This window comes from Cannabis sativa, chromosome 6, assembly GCF_029168945.1.
Source record: "Cannabis sativa cultivar Pink pepper isolate KNU-18-1 chromosome 6, ASM2916894v1, whole genome shotgun sequence".
In the NCBI taxonomy this organism is placed as follows: Eukaryota; Viridiplantae; Streptophyta; class Magnoliopsida; order Rosales; family Cannabaceae; genus Cannabis; species Cannabis sativa.
This window is the reverse complement of record NC_083606.1, coordinates 33,184,337-33,193,309: the sequence shown is the minus strand read 5'-3', so window position 1 is coordinate 33,193,309 and position 8,973 is coordinate 33,184,337.

The following is an 8,973-nucleotide window of genomic DNA, read 5'->3' as shown; positions in this document are numbered from 1 at the left end:
TCATGTGATTTCAGACCCATTAGTTTCAATTCAGTCTCATTCACCAAGTTTTTGATGTTAGACGAGTAACCATCGGGTACTTTCATATTTGCAAGTGATTTGCAAGTTTGTTTGTTTCTCTTTTTTGGACAAAGTGAAACAAGCGAGAGGCAAATATAAACGTTCACCTTTCTTCTCGGGTGCCGAGAGATTGTCGTATACCCATTTCAACGAGATCTAAACGACTATTTAGACCGTCCTTAGTTTTGCCGGAATATCAAGTAAGGTACCAATAATACTCTCACACACATTTTTTTCAATATGCATGACATCCAAACAATGTCGAACTAGTAGACTTTTCCAATATGGAAGACGAAAGAAGATTGACTTTCTTTGAAAACAACCATTAGTTTTTTTTATTTTTTTGCGTCTTTCCATACTTAAAATCTACAAGTTGAACTTGTTGGAGAATTTGTTCCCCAGACAGTGGCAAAGGAGCCATATCACCCTCTTCAGTACCATCGAATGCTTTCTTCTTCCGTCTATCAGGATGATTTACAGGCAAGTACAGTCTGTGACACATATAACACATCTTGTGTCCATTTGCCAAGCGACGAGCTGATGTGTTAGTGCAACAAATCGGACAACCTTCGTAACCTTTTGTGCTTAAGCCCGATAAATTACTATAAGCGGGGAAATCACCGACGGTCCACAACAACACGGCTTTCGGATGAAAAAATTCTTTTTAAAACCATCATAGACTCGAACCCCGTTCTCATACAATTCTATTAAATTGTCAATCAATGGTTCCAAATATCCATCGATATTATGTCCGGGTTGTTGCGGGCCTGATATCATTAAAGAAAGCATGTTAAATTTCCTCTTCATCACTAACCAGGGAGGAAGATTGTACATAACTAGGAAGACAGGCCATGAACTATGACGACTACTTAGAGATCTATGTGGATTTACTCCATCCGCAGACAGACCGAGACGAATGTGTCTTGGTTCAGATTTGAATTCAGGATTTATGTAGTTCACTTTTTTCCAAGCTTGGGAATCTGCAGGATGTCTAAGTTTTCCATCTTTCACTCTCTTGGTCTCATGCCAAATCAAATTTTCGAATGTTACGCACTACGATATAATCGTTTCAGTCGCGGAATCAAAGGCATGTACCACATCACTTTTTGGGGGATAAGTTTCCTATTCTCCTTACTCTTGTTTACTTTATGGCGGGATAAACCGCAAGTCGGGCAATAATTCATGTCTGCATATTCCTTACGATATAAAATGCAATCGTTCGGACATGCATGAATTTTTTCATACTTCAATCCTATAGAATTTAACATTTTCTTCACTTCATAATTAGATTCTGGGAAAGCGAGTTGGCAAATGGTAAGATATCTTTAAAAGCAGCTAAAAATTGAGTAAAACATTTATCGCTCACTCCATTTTCTGCTTTTATGTTGTAAAACTTTACCATTGTTGGTAATCTTAGTTTTTTACAACCATCGAACAGAGGTTTATCAGCATCACTAAGAAAATTATCGAATTTCTCAGGATCATTAAGAAATTCCTCCTGTGCTTCGTTAAGCAAGTCCAATGGATAATCATCGAAATCATTACCCTCGATATCATCTACCCCCGCTTTCCTAATGGATATGGATCATTAGGTAAATGTTCGCCATGGTAATACCAATTAGTATAACTTCTATTGAAACCTCGTAAATACACATGGTCCTTAATCATTGTAATATTCCCTTTAGATACATTACAACAATCTACACACGGACAATGAATACGATCGTGATTTGTAGAATTCTTTAAGGCAAACTCTAAAAATGCATCGAACCCTACTTGAAATCGCAGTGTGTCTCTCTCCTCACGCATCCATGATTTATCCATAACAAAAATCCTATCCAAAAAAATTCAGTATTTAGTAACTACTTATAGCTAGTTACTAATTACACAATGTAACTAACTAAGTTTCTCACAATTTATTCATATTAATTTATTAATTACTCAAATTCTCGTTTTAGATTAGTTCATATTATTAGGTTGTTTTGTTAATTAGAATGTTATTAAAATGTTAAATATTTTTAATAAATAAAATTGAGTGGAAAAATTTTTGGTAAAGCAATAAAGGTATTAACTAATATTTTCCCCTTTTAATTAACTTTTGCTCTTTATTTTCTTTGAAAAATAAAAATCCACATTGAACCTCTCAAATGAAAGAAAAAAAAATAAAAAAAGAAGGATTTTATATGTTTATTTTGTTAATTTATTTAGTAACTAATTATATCTAGTTACTAATTACACAATGTAACTAACTAAGTTTCTCACACAATTTATTCATATTAATTTATAAATTACTCAAATTTTCGTTTTACATTAGTTCATGTTATTAGGTTGTTTAGTTGATTAGAATGTTGGTAAAATTAAAAAGTTTACATAAATGTGAATATTATTATTTTTTATGTGACCTAACTTCTTATTACTATGTTATAATTAACTATATTATGAATGGTTTTAGTAAGATTTATCCTAATTCTACCGAAATTTCGGCAAAGCATAACAACTGTAATTGGACGTTCCCAAAAATTTTACAAGTGCCTAAAATAACAAACAAAACAGATAAACAATACAAAATTAATCCACCCATCCGACCGCAGTACATGTATTCGCAGAACCTACTTCACTACGGATGAATATTTAAGATATTCAAACTCAACTAACATGCATTGATAATTAATTATATATTAAGAAAAAGTTAGTAAAAGTATATACCTATAATTGCAAGCCCAAATACGCTACACACAAAATTATGCCGAACCCCTATAATATAAAGAAATACAACGAAATTACAAAATTAATTATTTCATAACTTATAACTAGTTATAAAAAATTGTAACAAGTTACTTAGTTACTAAATTATACATACATATATATAATCAATTATATCTCACACTATTATCTCAAAAAAATAAAATTATATCACACACTAATTCAATTTTAAAATTTTTATTTCTAAACTAATGAAATCCCTCCAATGTCATTTTATTCACAATAAATATATATTGCAAAAAATATATAAAATACAATTACAAAATTTATTTTCATAAAAAATATACACACACTATATACACACACACACAATATATACACACATTATATAGAAATATTCAATAAAATATACAAATACATATATATACTATACATTGAGGTATAAATTATTACCTAATAACCGCAATCCGACGACCACCGTAAAAAATCCCGACACTATACACATAAAACACAATAATATTACTAATAAAATAAAAAAACTCAAATAATAATTTACAAAAACAAAAAATAAAACAATATACATAATACAATAAGAATAGAAGCAATATTTATACCTTAAACGAGGTTGAGATTGAACAATTTCTCAACAAAAATGGGTGGCCGGATTTCACACCCAAAGTTTACTATTTGGGTTCGGATGACACTTAAAGAGGCTAAAAAATCAAAACTTTTTAGGTGTATGTTATTAAGTATCGAAAATGGAGGATTTTAAAAAAAAATGGGCTGAAATGGTTGAGAAATGGGGGAGATAGGGTGGGGAGAAGGTGGGTCGGCGAGGGTTTGGGCTGGAGGTTTTGCTCTCTCGGTTTCTTGCCGGGTGGGGAAATGGCTGAGTGAAATGAAGGAGGAAGACGAAGCCATAGGGTTTATACAGAGATCGACCCTATGGCGTCGGTTCCTTCATAGGAACCGACGGCATAGGGTACACGTGTCATGATCTCGTGTACCCTATGCCGTCGGTTCCTATGAAGGAACCGACGGCATAGGGTAATTCAGAAAAAAAAAATAAAAATTAATTTCCAACCGCCTCTAAATGGTATAATGCAATTTTATACCTACGGTTTTTATCAAAAAACTGCCTCTAAATGTCAATTTCGAACATAGCGGGTATTTTCACACCCTTTAGCTTCCCTTTTTATAAATGGGGTTGAAAAAACTGCCTCTAAAGGCTAACATTGTAGTAGTGTCAAAGCCTATATGACCTAAACGTAAATGCCATAGATAAGTTTGACCATCATTATCAATCTCTTTTCTTTTGAGGTTTCTAGGTTTAGCTACATTGAAAAGTTCACTACTTAGTGAGATTTGTGTATTTGGTCTTAAAACATAAAGCCCTTGTTCCATGGAAGCAACACATATTTGAAATCCATTACGAGAAATTGAACAATAAGAACTCGAAAAATTCAATGTATAAGATTGTGTTTGCAAACATGAGACACTGATCAAGTTTCTACTAAAGTTTGGAATAAATAAAACATTTTCTAAAATTAAAAATATTTGTTGAAACTTGATACGGGCTTTTCCTCTAGCTTTGACCGACACTAACTCGCCATTCCCTACTTTAAGCTTTAACTCTTCTGGAAGCAGATTTTCCCAAGTTTCAAGCAGCTGCAATGAAGAACATACATGTTTAGTAGACCCAGAATCAACAATCCAAGTGGATTTGTCGTTCTCTAAAACACATGATTCAAAGACAAAAGCATTACCTACGTTTGAATTGTTTAGAAGCCGGGGACATCGTTCTTCTTGATGTCCCTTTTCATTACAATTCGAACAAAGAAGATTATGTCTGATAATTGTACTTGAAGAAGCAGCTTTGTTAGAGCCGTCATGCTTAATCCTTTTCCTTTGATTAAGATTTGCAAACCTAGGAGGTCCCATTGCAATCAAATTCCGTTCATGAGCTCGTAATTCTGCTTCGAGCTTGTCCATGTCAGAGGAGTTAAAATTGTTGATCATGTAAGATACAAAAAATCCATTAGACTCTAGAGGAAGACTATTAAGAATGAATTGTACCCATTGTTCTCTTGATAAATCAATTCTTAGTAGATTTGCCTTTTGGAACTTCAGATTCATCATCAACATGTGCGAGTTTATGCAACTACCAGGATGCATTTTCACATTATAGAGTTCTTTTGCTAAGATATTAACTAGAAGTGGATCACGGTGAGGGTTACGTTGGGTTTTATGCCCTAAATAAAACTCTATTTCAATGTAATCTATTTTATTCAACATCAATAAAGAAACAGAAGTATTTTTCATTCATTTGTGTATGTTTTGGTTCACCTTATCAATTGCTTGTCTATTTGATTTATAAATTCATCTGAAACCCTTTTCACATACTTGATCCTGTTTATTGTGTTGTCAACACTTTGGAAAGTAAACATGACTATGTGAATAAAGTTTCCTAGATTTATCAGACACAGGGTTTTACTGATACGACAATCTACAACAAGAGTTTACTTGCATTTGGAGAAATGCTATGTTCTTTCCAGAACATTGGTTAAAGTAAAGCTCAGGTTGGATGCATGGAGTATGCATCGGAAGGGACCAATATTGAACTTTGACTTAGATTTATTAAACTTACCGTAAAATCTATTCAAGTCAATATCGCCTAGTTGATCCTAAATCAAATGATCTTAATCCTGTTATGATTAGGCTTAATCTTAAGAGGCTATTCGTGTTCTTTGATTTGTTAGTTAAGCCTACTTTTAGGTCAGGGTGATACGTACATTTTGGGAACATGGTAGTGCAATTGAGTGGGAGCGCTAACATAAACATGGAATCTATAGCTTCTATGTGGCGAATTGTAAGTAAAGGATGATCTCCTTCGAGCTTCACCAAACAAAAATAAATGGTGGAGTACTCATTTCACATAAGCTGAAATATCATTTATACGGGGTCAAGTGTTTTAAGGATAAAATACGTAGTAGGGTGTAACGGTAATCTAATCCCTTTACAGTGTAGATCATTCATATAGAGGATCATTGATCAAATTAGGACTATAACAATTGGATAACTAATGATGTGTCTATATGGTGGAACATATAGAGCATTCTATATACTGAGAGTGCAATTCTAAGTTCTATGCGTGGATTCAACGAAGAATTAATAAGTCAGTGCATTTAAGTAATAAATTCTTGATCTGCTTATTGGAAGCTCGGTTATATAGACCCATGGTCCCCCCACTAGTTGAGATAATATTGCTTGTAAGACTCATATAATTGGTTTTGATTAATCAATTATAATTCTCAAATTAGACTATGTCTATTTGTGAATTTTTCACTAAGTAAGGGCGAAATTGTAAAGAAAGAGTTTTAGGGGCATATTTGTTCATTATGATACTTTGTATGATTTAATTAATAAATATGATAAATGACAATATTATTTAATAATTATTTATAGTTATTAAATAGTTAGAATTGGCATTTAAATGGTTGAATTAGAAAATTGGCGTTTTTGAGAAAATCAGATGCAAAAGTGATAAAACTTCAAAATTGCAAAAAGTGAGGCCCAAATCCATACTGCCATGGCCGGCCACTTTTATAGGAATTATCATCTGATATTTTCATTATTTTAATGCCAAATAATGTTGGAAATTATTTTACCAGGATCTTAGATCTACTCACAAGTATGTTTATTAACATCCTAAATAAGAACTTTCTAAAACGATGAAATAAACATATATAAAGTTTAGGAAACCTTACATTGGGTGCAGCGGAATTAAATGACTCCTTCCGTTCAGATATCTAGCCCTTGATTCCTTTCTGTAGCAGAGCATTATCAATATCTGAACCTGGATCTCTTTCTCTGAATCTTTGATGCTGAAACTCCTTTGCTGATGTTCTTTCTTCACGATCTTCCTTACTATGATTGAGGTATCACTTGATGTGTGTGGGCACTACTCATACACTAAGGATTTCGAAATTATCAAGAGGGAAGAGAAAGAAGAAGTGGCAGCTAAAGATAGGGAGAGAGAAAGCTTAGGTTTTCTGAATCAGAAGAAGTGAGAAGAAAAGTGTAATTTTCCTAAAGCCTTCACTATCTATTTATAGCATTCCACTAGGGTTAGATTTGAATTATATGGCATTAAAATAATGAAAAAATCAACTTAAAATTCCTACATAGGTGGTCGGCCATACCTTTAATGGATTGGGCCTTGCTTTTTGCAATTTTGCAATTTTAACACCTTTTGTATCTGATTTTCTCAAAAATGCCAATTTCCTAATTCAACCATTTAAATGCCAATTCTAACTATTTAATAACTATAAATAATTATTAAATAATATTGTCATTTATCATATTTATTAATTGAACCATACAAAGTATCACAATTAACAAATATGCCCCTATAAACTCTTTCTTTACAATTTCGCCCTTACTTAGTGAAAAATTCACAAATAGACATAGTCTAATTTGAGAATTATAATTGATTAATCAAAACCAATTATATGAGTCTTACAAGCAATATTATCTCAACTAGTGGGGGGACCATGGGTCTATATAACCGAGCTTCCAATAAGTAGATCAAGAATTTAGCACTAAAATTCACTAACTTATTAATTCTTCGTTGAATCCACGCATAGAACTTAGAATTGCACTCTCAGTATATAGAATGCTCTATATGTTCCACCATATAGACACATCATTAGTTATCCATTGTTATAATCCTAATTTGATCAATGATCCTCTATATGAATGATCTACACAGTAAAGGGATTAAATTACCGTAACACCGTACTATGTATTTTATCCTTAAAACACTTGACCCCGTATAAATGATATTTCAGCTTATGTGAAATGAGATCTCCACCATTTATTTTCGTTTGGTCAAGCTCGAAGGTGATCATCCTTTGCTTACTATTCGCCAGATAGAAGCTATAGATTCCATGTTCATGCTAGCGCTTCCACTCAATTGCACTACCGTGTTCCCAAAAAGTACGTATCACCCTGACCTAAAAGTAGGCTTAACTAACAAATCAAAGAACACGAATATGTTGGAAATTATTTTACCAGGATCTTAGATCTACTCACAAGTATGTTTATTAACATCCTAAATATGAACTTTCTAAAATTATAAATTAAACACATATAAAGTTTAAGAAACCTTACATTGGGTGCAGCGGAATATAATGACTCCTTCCGTTCAGATATCTAGCCCTTGATTCCTTTCTTTGATGCTGAAGCTCCTTTGCTGATGATCTTTCTTCACGATCTTCCTCACTATGATTGAGGTATTGCTTGATGTGCGTGGGCACTACTCTAATCACTAAGGATTTCAAAATTCAAAAGAAAAAGAAAGAAGAAGTGGTAGCTAAAGATAGGGAGAGAGAAGGCTCAGTTTTTCTAAATCAGAAGAAGTAGTTTTTCCTGAAGCCTTCACTATCTATTTATAGCATTCCACTAGGGTTAGATTTGAATTATATGGCATTAAAATAATGAAAAAATCAATTTAAAATAGCTACATAGGTGGCCGGCCATACACCTAGTGGGTTGGGCCTTGTTTTTGCAATTTTGCAATTTTAACACCTTTTGTATCTGATTTTCTCAAAAATGCCAATTTCCTAATTCAACCATTTAAATGCCAATTCTAACTATTTAATAACTATAAATAATTATTAAATAATATTGTCATTTATCATATTTATTAATTGAACCATACAAAGTATCATAATTAACAAATATGCCCCTAAAACTCTTTCTTTACAATTTCGCCCTTACTTAGTGAAAATTTCACAAATAGACATTGTCTAATTTGTGAATTATAATTGATTAATCAAAATCAATTACATGGGTCTTACAAGCAATATTATCTCAACTAGTGGGGGGACCATGGGTCTATATAACCGAGCTTCCAATAAGTAGATCAAGAATTTAGCACTAAAATTCACTAACTTATTAATTCTTCATTGAATCCACGCATAGAACTTAGAATTGCACTCTCAGTATATAGAATGCTCTATATGTTCCACCATATAGACACATCATTAGTTATCCATTGTTATAATCCCAATGTGATCAATGATCCTCTATATGAATGATCTACACTGTAAAGGGATTAGATTACCGTTACACCCTACAATGTATTTATTCCTTAAAACAATTGACCCCGTATAAATGATATTTCAGCTTATGTGAAATGAGTACTCC